Source organism: Uranotaenia lowii, chromosome 2 (genome assembly GCF_029784155.1).
Source record: "Uranotaenia lowii strain MFRU-FL chromosome 2, ASM2978415v1, whole genome shotgun sequence".
Lineage (NCBI taxonomy): Eukaryota > Metazoa > Arthropoda > Insecta > Diptera > Culicidae > Uranotaenia > Uranotaenia lowii.
Genome location: NC_073692.1, coordinates 120,376,099 through 120,388,969, shown reverse-complemented (window position 1 = coordinate 120,388,969; position 12,871 = coordinate 120,376,099). Strand labels below are relative to the sequence as shown.

The following is a 12,871-nucleotide window of genomic DNA, read 5'->3' as shown; positions in this document are numbered from 1 at the left end:
TCCAATTTCCTAGTAAAAATTACCTGAGACTTGAAAAAGTGGGATAAATTGAAGTTGAAAATTCTCGACGAAATACATTTTTTTCCCAAGGATTCCAAAATTCAAAATTTTTCAATAACAACAAAAATTCTGGAAGGATGTTCTATTAGTTAACAATAAATATCACTCGGTGTTCGAATTTATAATTATATAACTGCTGATAAAGATAAAACTTTAACATTTTGTGTAAAAAAGGAACTAGAAATAACTTATTGATGGAACAAGGAAGAACAAAAGTGTTCAATAAGGCGGATACAAATTGTACAATGATTATATCATACTAAAAATCAGCATTTGTGATTCATGAGTGGAATCGAATACAGCAGGGTTGCATATCGATCAAATATAAGCAGGAACAATCGAGCCCAGAGAGGTAGGGTATCTTATTTTTAATCTATGATCTTAAATGAAAGACGAATTGGCTACCTTCTGAGTTGAATGGGCTTTGAATAGGCAGAAATAGGATCGATAACTACTACCAGAAGTAATTCCAAACAGAAGCGTCGTCTGCTTGCTGCCAGCTGTGCTGACTCGTTGACCAAATAAAAATGATCGTTTCCTCGACTGGAGCAGGTCAAAAATGGCATTTATTCCCTCTATTGAACGCTTTTAGTGACAGCAGCTAACTATGTATTTAGATGCGATATGTGCCAGAGATGTAGACAGGATAAAGTGAACGCAGAATAGACGCAGAAATTACAAAACAAGATCGATGATGACAAATCAGGTCATTTATTATGTCGTCGAGATCAACAAATCTACATGATCTTTATTTTGCGATAAGAGAACCTCAGGTTTGAAATTGCTGCAGTCTCGTGCATTAGGAATACAACACGTTAAAATCAAAACAAGTTTCATACGTACTACAAAAAAAAACTTACGAACGCATGGAAGAATCTTTTTTGAGCAACCGTGAGATGACGGTGGGTGGTCTTTGCACGTCTGTCGATAAGTTTTAAAATTCACTTCACTTTAACGATATAAGGGAAATAACTGTGTTTAAGGCACCCTCCTTTCGAAGACCTTCTGTATTAAACCAATGATTATCAACCCAAAATGATATCCTTCGGGCCATCCTTCGATTGCAGCTCGTGAGCAGAGTGAAGAAAGCAGTTCAAATTTATAAGCATCCTACCTTCTGGTTTTTGATTTATATAGTTTGCATAAACTGTTCAGAAGAAGAAAAAAAAACAAAAGCAAAATACTCTTTGCGGTTCCGTCCAATATCCAGAAAAGACATCAAATTTTATGATTATTGACTAAAATATTATTATAGCACACGCCTTTTGGAAGGCGAGTCAAGAAACAAAATGAAGCAAAAGACTTGACGATCCGCTTCTGCGAACCACCAGCAACAGGGCGTCTCGTTATTGGAACCGGGAGTTAACTTAATTTTTTCGCCATATACTTTTCTCGGGGTCTCCGGGTTTAGGTTCTTAGTTCTGCCAAATTTGGTTTTTTCAGTCGATGTTATCCACTTCTTCCTCTAGTTGAGGGTTGTTGCAATATTGCACCCCAAACTGGGGGCTACGGAACGATATAATCAGGGATAATTTAGTTCAACAGTATGTGCGAATGGGAGGGGATTGTGTCATAATGCTATGAAATTAGTGTATGGTAAACATATTATTGAGCACTATGACCTCCGATTAAGCTTGTTGTTGCTATTTGTGTCGCAGACCACCAACGAAGTTAGCGAAAGTCGGACTCTACAACTATACACGAACAGAAAATTAACAAATAAAATCATGAAATTTCTCAAGAAGATAAAAAATATTAGTTTGACGAAGTAATTATTCAGAATACAACATAAGGAGTGTATCGAAAATTAACTATAAACATATTTGGGCCATCTACTTACTAGCGCGTGAACGCGTACAACTGTGCTCACCTGTATGTAGCATCTTGATCTGTGAGCCAGTGCTTTGTTTACGTTTGAAACATTCGTTTCTCCCAAAATGTCGTGAATTAAAAAAGAAGTTAAAATTTGTGTGTTGGACACATGGATGCGAGAGAAGGGCATCTCGATAAATGAAGTGGCGATACGTTTCGGCATTCATCTGGCGAGCGTAAAATCCATCATCCACAAGTTCGGGGAACACTATACGTTCGATAATTTGCCAGAAAGAGGCAAAAAACCAGGACCATCTGACCCAAATCTGGACCGTAAGGTAATCAACTTCAACAACCGGAATCGATCGGTGTCCATACGGGATTAGGCGAAAAAAGCTGGGACATTGATCGGAATGGTACAGCGGATCGAGAAGCGGAACAACCTGAAGTCATGCAAAAAGCAGAAACCAGAGCCCGGAAGCTGTATCATCGGCTTTTGCAGAAGCCAGATGCGTGCACTCTAGACGATGAAACTTATGTAAAAAAGGATTCCAGTACTCTTCCGGGACCACAATTCTACACTGCAGGTATTGGGGAGGATGTGAGTGACCACGAGAAGTCGATTGAGGTGAAAAAATTTGGCTAGAAAGTGCTTGTGTGGCAGGCAATCTGCTCCTGCGGATTGAAGTCGGCGAGTTTCTTTACAAAAGGAACAATAAATGCCAATATCTACCAAAAGGAGTGTTTGCAGAAAAGGTTGCTGCCGCTATATAATAAACATACGACTCCACCATTGATCTGGCCGGATTTGGCGTCAGCCCAATACGCTTAATCCACTCTTGAGGCAGAAACACAGTGCACGCGAGCAAGCGAGCGAGCGATTCGCGCGAAGAATCGCGCCTCATTTGAACACGTTGAAAACTGGGAGACCGTTCACAGTCCAAGCGACACGATTCGTACTATTCGCGTGAAATACCATTTCGAAAATTATCCGTCGCAGCAGTCGCGTGATTACTTTGTTTTGGTTCACCCAAACTTCATATGAACATGCACTGAGATTATTTCTCGGCAGTTTAATTTGAAAATATATCGCGTTATTTTTGAATAATAAAAAATGATTTTCCTCGACTGATTTTTTAACATGAATTTCTAGCAGAGGTCAATTTCAACTATAATAAAGTTTTTCTAGCATATACTTTTCGATTGTCTAGTATATGGACGAAATAGTGACCAGCAATTTCTCGAGGAATTCGTTACATTTTGTGGAACGATCAATTTGAAATGATGCTCTTTGTGTCCTAAAAAAACATTACTACAGGGGAAAATTTAAACATTTTAAACATGAATAAAAAAATTTTAAACACTGTAAAAGAAAGCATAAAGAATTGGCACAATTCGATAGCATTTGCGCTTCTCATCTTAACATGTTAAGTTGTCTCTCTTATGTCTTCTTTCTTTCTTGATTGCGATTTTATTGTGTGCATAAGGAACTATGGAAAAAGCTGGAATTTTCTGAAATATTGAAGGATCGAAAATAACCAAACTTGACTTTTCCTTGAGAAATGCCGTCTATTACTATAAACTTTTTTTGAGAAGAAATAATAAAACTTCTCCGAGAGAAATTGAAATTTCGCGCGTCGCCGATCACCTCGGCACTCGGCAACCCTTTTTGCTGTACTGGTGCCGACACTTGGAAGATGTTTGATAGATGTCTGGTCAACATGATTTGACGTCAGTGAAAGTCGCCGGCGCTGATATTGCTGAATACTCCAGTTTGGGGATTCAGCGATAGAAAAAATACTTGGATGGTTTTATGACGCTGTTAAAAATTTTAATTGAATGTCACTTTCGGATTATTTTATAATGATTTAAATAAAAATAACCTCTGAAAAATATTCTTACAATTTTCTTATAGAAAAATTGATTTATATAAATATCTTTTTCTTTCCTATCCATTTGCCGCCGACCTTGGCCTAGAGGATAGCGTTTCAGTCTTCTAAGCCAGAAGTCATGAAATCGACTATCGGTCATGGCATACATAGTACTCTTTCTGTGGGCTGGCGGTGTTAGCATTAGTTAGATGCTAGCCATTATATCCTTCAAAGATGTACGCTTTAGTCTTAAGTAGAATTTAGATCTCTTCAAAGAAACATGAAGTTTCACTGAGATCCTATATGTGTGTGTTCGTTTTTTAGTTTTTTTTCTCAGTGTAATTCGCATCACGTTTGTCGCGTGCACTGTGAACGATCCTGAAAAATGTGACAAAAAAAAAATTACAGGAGCATAGCCATTTTATCGTGCATACCAAAACTTCTCGAAGCTTTAGTGAATGGAAAAATATATAACCAAATTTAAACTCTCATTACTGAAAAGCAACATGGATTTCTTAAAGGAAGATTTACAGCCACTAACTTACTCGAGTTTGTTACCTATAATATAAGCTGTATGGATCGCGGTTATTCTGTACAGGCTTTATACACGGACTTCTGTAAAGCTTTTGACAGAATTGACATGTCCATGTTAATTTTTAAATTAAATACACAAGGATTCAGTTCACACCTACTGAAATGGATAAGGTCCTATTTAACGAACCACTCACAAGTTGTTAGATTTAATGGTTCACTTTCAAAAAGTATCTCCGTTACTTCTGGTGGGCTTCAAGGCTCCCATCTCGGCCCCCTATTATTTATTTTATACGTAAATGATATAACTTGTCTTCTCAAGCAGTCAAATGTGCTAATTTATGCTGATGATATGAAGCGTTATATGAAAGTAAATAGCGAAGAAGACTTCAGAATCTTTCAAACCGAAGTTAATGTATTTAACAAATGGTGCATTAAAAGTCTGCTCAAACTTAACGTGGCAAAATGCTCAAATATTGTATTTTCCAGAAGAAAATGTCAGTCATATGAAATTGTCAAATTGGGAGATGATCCTGTCGAGAGAGTCAACAAGATTAAAGACCTTGGAGTTATATTGGACTCAAAACTTACCTTTGTAGCCCACTATAACTCAATAATTCAGAAATCGAACAGTATTTTAGCATTTATAAAACGTTTTAGTTATAATTTCAAACACCCATACACAAAAAAAACATTGTACACAGCTTATGTTAGATCCATTCTTGAGTATTGTAGCGTTGTGTGGTCGCCTTTTCAAATTTCACATAAAAGCCGCTTGGAATCAGTCCAGAAACAATTTGTTCTATTCGCTTTACGAAATTTAGGATGGTCTCAGAGCCAATTACCTAGCTATGAATCACGTTGCCTGCTTATAAACATAGAAACATTAAGTGTAAGAAGACAGTTTGCTGCAATCTGTTTCGTAAACGACATAATTAATCAGCGCGTTCAGTCTGCTTACCTACTAAATCAATTAAACTTTTATTGTCCTTGCCGTCATTCAAGAACAAGAAATCTTTTCTCTATAACCTCTACTCGAACTGATTATGGAAAATATAGTCCAATGAATGAATACCGGGAACTTACGCAAAGCGACCCTTATTTGAGCTTTTCGCTTCCTTCCGCCCGTTCTGGTGGTCTCCCGACTGAAGTTGCACACTTCCAGAAGCTGTAGCGAATTGTTGGCCTACCTGTGGTACTTGGTGGCTTTGCTGCTTCCTTTTAGGGGCTGGCTTTTCTTCCTTCCGGCCGTTCCTTCGCTGGCCTTCCGACAGGGGTGCTCCGTGGTGCCACGTTGCTTGCGAGTTGCTTGGGGTTCGACTCTCTGTGCCTGAGTCGACGTTCCGTCCTCCTGTGGCAGTTATTTATGGGATTATGGCTTTTATTTTTCCACCTACCTCAACTGAATTCCCGATCTCCCTTTGATCGATTCGGATCAGACGGAATTCGTTTCCCCGGAGAAGTCCGAACAGTGCACTGCACGCGCTTTTAACGTGGTCACTCCGCGGTTAGTTTTTCCCTCGCTGCACCGCCACGCGGAATCCTCGTTGACAGTTCTTCCCATATACGCTTAATATTTTCCATTCATAACTGCCATTCTTTCTATCCAGTGTGTGCTGAATGTTTTCTGCATGGGTTTGTTATTTTTTGTTCAATGTTCTGCACGGTGATGTTGCTTTAGTGTGGGATGGGTTATTTTAAAAAAAAAGTTGTTGCCTTATTGCTCATCGTATCATTTTCATTTCAGGACAAAAATATAACGTAGTGAAAAAATTCATATGCAACAGCTGTTTGAAGTACGTAAGGTCTTATAAACGAAATGTTTGTCTCGAACACATGCATTACACTTACCGAGGTATTCCGGCTGGCTTGATAAATGGATCTGCTTAAAATACAGTTAATTATACCATTCCCTTTAATAAGCTCTAAACTCCAAATAACGTTAAAATATAATTCTATAGGAGGAATCATCATAGCAATCCAGAAAGCAGATGTCGTCAATTTCATCATAAAATCAATTCTCGACTACACTTTCTATTCTTAGTATTGTGTCCTTCCTGTTTAAACTCCTGCACTTTCCCATACTTTTTCAACCAATTTTCAATTTGGCCAGTTATTGGCGGACTTTTAGAAAGAAACAGCAACGGATCTGGGAGTAATCCACGATGGCTCATATTGACCAAAACCAACAGCTTACCCACGCTTGGGGAATAATTCGTATCACTGAATCAAAAATTTTCACATATCAAAATCATTCTACCCCGGGTTAATATTGATATCACTTATCAACTCAAATTATCAATTTCACGAATAAACCATTTATTTTTATTTATTTTCCCAGGACCCCTACATCTATACAAATACATTCACTCCATGACAGTTCATACGAAGCCATAGGGTCCGGGTATGGTATACGCGCAGTGCATTGGAGATTTGTCGAACTTAACAATTTAAGAATGCATGTGAGCACATACTTAGGCAGACACTGCGGTGAATCCGTGCACTCATGGTGAATAACCAACATACAACATACATACTTCAAAAGAGTAAAAACCTTAGCAACCCATGGACCTACTGAGCTTTCCTTATACGAGGACAGTTCAAGCGAAGTTGCCTTTTTTCAGATTCTCGCGTTAACATGCATGTCGGAAATTTGGCTAGCCTCCGGCGCAATTTATTTTTATTTATTTATTTATTTATTTATTTATTTATTTATTAATTACCACTTGAGGAATAACGTTCAGCATTGATATTTGAAATATTATTGCTATCCTGCATTATATAGCGAAAGCGAAAATCGAAAAGAGTATGTTATGGTTCTTAAATATAAATACTAATTTTAATATAAAACAAAATAAGGCTTTCAGCCTCCTAACTCTAAAGTTCATTTTGAAAATAAATTCACTTGTTCTTGAGATCGAATAGTTAAACAGTATTTTCATTTCTTCGAAAATTAAATTCTCGCGTGTTTAATTCAGCAGCAATCTCCATCAACGGTAGTTTCCCTTGGCAGCATCCTCCATCCGCAGTAACCTCCATCGGCAGCATCTTCGATCAGCGTCAGCAGCATTAGATAGAATACTTTTAGGAGGGGTATAGGGTGTAAGGATAGCTCAGGAAAGGAAAATTTGGGAAGGAAGAAGAGTAACTTGTTCAGGAAGGGTTTTGGCATATTAAAATTTTGACTTTCAGGAGCGGATAGTTGACGGGAAAAAAGGATAGGTGCGGGTAGGAAAGAGAACGCTAATAGGAAAGGGTTTTAGCTATTTGCAGACTTCATCCAAATGATCCAGAGAATGTATCGGTTCAGCAGCAGAGTTGATGTTTAGTTTGACGTTGATAGTTCCATTCTTGCTAAACACGTTGAGCAGCTTACCATCTTTCTTGAGTTTCAATGCTTTTCCTTTAATGACACGAGCTTCCCTGGTGAGATTTTCGTTCAGATATATTCGAGTATTCGTTTCAAATCCCAGATGAATTAACGATAGATTTGGTCTAGCCAGGTACCGTAAACTGGGGGTACTTTGATCAGCGGGGTAACTTTGATCAACATGAAATTTTTGCAGACAATCATCATTAACTAAGTATAAAGTTAAAATATCCGAAAACTGATTACTACGTTTGAAAGCCTGTAAATTGAGTTACAAATAAGCTAAATTTGGTTTTTATTAGAAGATTTTTGATATTACTTAAAATGTAATTTAAAAAACTTAAAATATGTGGTTTTTCGAAGGCTCACAAACAAACATCTCTCCTGATCAAATAAAAGCATTTAGGAGCAAATGGGATGTTTAATGTGAAAGTTCAACTATTTTTCTTGGTTTAGGTTAAGTTTAGGAGTTATTTTTATAGTCATTTGATGATAATTTTTGGATATTGAAAAAAACTGTCATTTTCCATTGGAAAGCCTGTTTAGGAAAAATGGCTAAAAACCCTATCAAATGGTAAAGTTTGAAGAAATAAAAGAACGTGGGTACAGTACGAGGACTTAGGGAATTGCATGAAGGTGAAATTTTATTTGTTTTCGAGGCCAAAAAATATTGAGAAATGTTTATAATTTTTGCCCCTACATGTATGCAGCAACTTGTTCATCTTTCGAGTATATTTGTTTTTAAAAGAAAACGTTGAAACATTCAATTGAGTCCAAAAAAAAAATTACTATTATCGATGTTTTGAGCCTTCTGTGCTAAATGGCATCAAAACAATAAATTTGAAGATGTTGAGATACGTATAAACCATAGTGATCAAAGTTACCCCGAAACTCGAAATCTGGTTTTATAACAAATATTTAATTATGACCACAAATGTCGATTGAATTTACTGCAATCCATGATCATGTTTAAAACTCCTCACCTCAGTAAGGGTTTAAAGCTTTTAGATATTACGAAAAAGCAACCCCTTTCAAAATATTCAAAAATGAATGAAAAAAGTGATCAAAGTTCCCCCAGTTTACGGTATCGAGAAAAGAATTCATCACGCTCAGCCTTGAACGCAAACTGGATCAAAATAGGTGGTCTTGAACCAGCTGTGGGTGTTGGGTTTCGAGATAGACGTTTGGTGAAGACTCTCGGTTGATTATCCTTAGGAAAGCGTAGAGCAGCAGTGATATTGGCAGCATAGGATGTCAAATTTTCGGTATCGACATACGGAACTCCGGTTAAAAGCAGGTCACACGAACGCTCAAATCGATCGGAAAAGTCTTTATTGAGATTTACCTGATGTTGTATTCTGGATCGGTTTCCACCAAACTATTTATTTCGGATAGACATTCAGCCTTGTAGCAATGCACCTCTTCTCGCAGCGTGTGGATTTCACCCCGTAGTTCTGTGGCGAATTTGTCGATCCTATTTTCCAGGTTTTTATTTGTCTGCTGGAACATCGTCTTGATTTGCTCTTAAATAACCCTAGACTTCAGACATTTCATGGTAATTGTAAATTTTGATTTGCAATTCAATTAACCTTTCGTATTGAATCTTTACACTTGACATACAAATACCTTACCTCGTCTTTAGAATGGGATTTTGTTAAGAAGTTTGTAGTTTGAAAAGAACCATTTTGAGTGCAAAATTAATCAATCGAATACTAATTCTATACATCGACAAGTTGGAAACCATGTAAGAGGCGTTTATCTCACTCGATACTCAACAGAATAAACAAAAAATGTTATATCCTCTACCTTATTACAAAAAAATTTGATTAAAAAAAATCATTTGTTTTCTTGAAAACGCTATGCTGATATGAAATATTCTTAACCATCCTAGGCTGTTTGGGTCAATATGACCCGATGCACAGATTCAAAGCATCTTAATCATCATTTCAATATACTGAAGAATTGTTATTTATAGACCAAGTATGTTCTATGATAATGATATTCAAATAAACAAGAAAAAACTAAAATTTGAGTTTAGAAAATCGGTTAATTGAAAAATAAGATATAGCGGAGCAAAGACAAAATCGGCTATCCTTGTTTAAAATATGTGTTTTAATTTACCAGAAAATACGGGATAGAAGTCAAAATATTCATCAGACCCCGGAATATTTTAACATCGTTAAATAGATGTATTTTTGACAACTCTAAATATCAATTATAAACTTATATGCTGCAAAGCTGCCAATTGTAAGCAATTTAAAAATAAAATTGATTTTTGGAACCTTTTTTCCACTCGGAATCAACTACAGACAACCTGGTAAAACAAATTTACTTAACTTCGAAATATTGAGAAACTAGGATAAATTACCTACACAAAAATGTTAATACCATCAAAATCAGTCAACAATTGCTGCCACGGGAACAACAGCTTTGGATGGTAACAGAAACCAATTTCAGTCTCATTTTTTTTGTGTTTCTTGTTTTTCTGAACCTCAACATCACATTTTGAAAGATAAAATAAATTCTCTCTAGTTTTCATTCCGCCGCACATGCCATTAAAATTATAATCATACAAATTACGGCGATTAAAATCATATAACAAACAATCATTGGCAAAAAAAAAATACAACAAGAAAAATACGGTTAAAAAATTGACACTTGGGCAAAAAAGTTAGAACGCAGAATAGATAAAATGTGAAATGCGAAAAAATCGACAAGTAGCAACTAGCAACAAGGAAAGCTCAGTAGGCCCATGGGTTGCTACGTTTTTGCTCGTTTGAAGTGTGCGTAAAAACACGCTCTCAAACCATTGGGCTCGCTATACATGGGAATTCTTTTTCTGGGTTTCTCATGTATAGTTAGCTAATGCAGAGCAAAGGCGGGAGCAATCCATGGGAGCTTTTCATCAACATGCCCTATAGCCTAAAATTTCAACACCTATCAAGCTTTCTCCTATTGGCGCACTAATGCCTGTCTATCCACCTTTCTTTCAAATTCTATAAAATAAATTCTCTCTAGTTTTCATTCCGCCGCACATGCCATTAAAATTATAATCATACAAATTACGGCGATTAAAATCATATAACAATTTTGACTAATAAGAGTGCCCGAATCAAAATATGCAATTTTTTTTCATCAGCGTTTATTATTCAAAATTGATTAAAATAATTCAAGAAAGTTCTGCTCTTTCTGCACTTCAACTAATAAAAACTAAATGTGATAGTTCAAATTTGACAAAAAAAATCGAATTAAGGAAGCTAAAATTTACCAAATCAATCATTGAACATAAGCTTAAAAATGCTGTTCCCTTGAGTTATCAATTAAATTCTATAAATAAGTTTTTATAATGGTAAGACGTGTTTAATGAAATGAAAAATCCTTTCTAAATGTTAAAAAAAACTATTCTTTTTAATTTTTTTTTATTTTCAAATAAATTGACAAATTTCATACTTCAGTTTTTCAAAAATAAATTTACAGAATTTAAAAGTCAAGCTATTTAAATGTTTTTTTTTTATATGTTTGTAAATGTTTTTCAATTCTGAATTTTTGTGTTATAAAAACATAAACCTTGACATTTTTTCCAAATCATTAATTTACATTTCAAATCAATATTAATTTTTATTTTCAAATTCAAATCCCTACAGCGGAATTTTTCAATCATTTCTATAGTTAAAAATTAAGAAAAGAAGGGTAAATTAAGATGAATATTAAATTATAATTGTAATAATTTTCCTAACAATTTATCATGCTTAACTTTTCACCTAATCTGATATTTATTTTAGAATTTTTTTAAATCTGTATTTTGAAAATATTTATCTAAAATTTGAAAACAAGGCTGCTTTGAAATTATTCTGAAGCAAACTTTTAGTTCGGCTTAAAGAACACCATTCTGATACATTTATCAATGACTTACCGAAAAAAATATTGTATTGAAACTTTCATTGTTATTCGTTTTGGAAATTTTGATTTATTTTATCAGTTAATAATTTTTTTTTCATTTGGGTGGTAATCATGAGTAAGAAAATGATTTTTGGTATTGTTATCATTTTTAGCTGGACGGGTCCTTGGCACGGGCCTGATGCTAAAGAAAGGAAGAATACGTACTTCTAACTTCAACAGCGTTCTAAATTGTGTAATGTAAGTGCGAGATAACGACCAAACAAAGTTAGGAACACTGTTAAAATTAAAAGCACTTACGCTATTTAGCTGTATGAAAAATACATCATTTTATTTTCACCAACAAAAACTTAATCATGATGACCTGTATCATTTGATTATTTTCTTATTTTTATCCATAAGTCTTCCAGTAAATCAGTCTTCAAAGCGAAAACAGGAACATCTATAACGAAAATGAATCATCTCGACAGTCTTTGTCATTTTGATGATTCATTAGAAACTTGTAGAGATTAGGTAGAATCCTCAGCTCTGCAAGCCTCCAATTTTAGTACGTAAATAGGTTCCTACTCTTTGCACACCACAAGAAATTAGACTTTTTATTGTAGTTATACATTGATAGTGCATCTACCTTTTTTTGGTGAATCAACCAGAACACAATCCATAATTTTACTCGTCATGATTCCGTTCTGTTCTCCAAAGTGAAATGTCTTGCTAAACCAAAACCATTGGGTAATTTTCGGAATCAACATTGATATTGATTTGTTCCAAACTTGCGAAGAGGAAAATTGAACAAAATAAGATAATTTAATTTATATCTTTAGAAGAGAAATGATAGTTCAACGGATAAGTTCATATAGATGTACGTACATTATTGGAGAAAAAGTACTCCAAGCCTCTGTAGTCTCTATAAATATCGTAGCCCGGGTAGCTCAGTCGGTAGAGCGTTGGACTTTTAATCCAACGGTCTAGGGTTCAAGTCCCTATTCGGGCGAGGCAATGTTTTTTTGTTGTTCTAACCGTTGAAGGTAACTTTCCAGCTTTGTTCCATTTAACATCAACGGTCATTGCCCTGTCTGAATTTGTCACCGGAGCACGCGCGGCTGGGAGAGATTTAATTAGGAAGGAAGGTTTGTTGATAGTTTTTTTTTTCACTTTAAGCCGCGGTGCTGTATTTCCCTTGAGTGAGTAGATGAGGTGTGTTGCGATAGGTTCGGATGTAATTTATACCACGCGGAACAGCAAAATCGTGAATTGATTGGCTCTATTTTCTGCCTCCTGGTTTCTGATGCGCCGTATATGTGTGAACAAATTGCACAGAAGCCGTTGGGTC

The 12,871-nt window shown here is 35.7% G+C and overlaps 1 non-coding gene across 1 annotated transcript; it reads left to right on the top strand.

Annotated features, from left to right (window-relative positions):
- The first annotated feature begins 12,459 nt into the window (after positions 1 to 12,459).
- Trnak-uuu (transfer RNA lysine (anticodon UUU)) lies at positions 12,460 to 12,532 on the top strand. Its single transcript has one exon. It is a non-coding gene; the product is annotated as a tRNA-Lys (tRNA).
- The last annotated feature ends 339 nt before the right edge of the window (positions 12,533 to 12,871 follow it).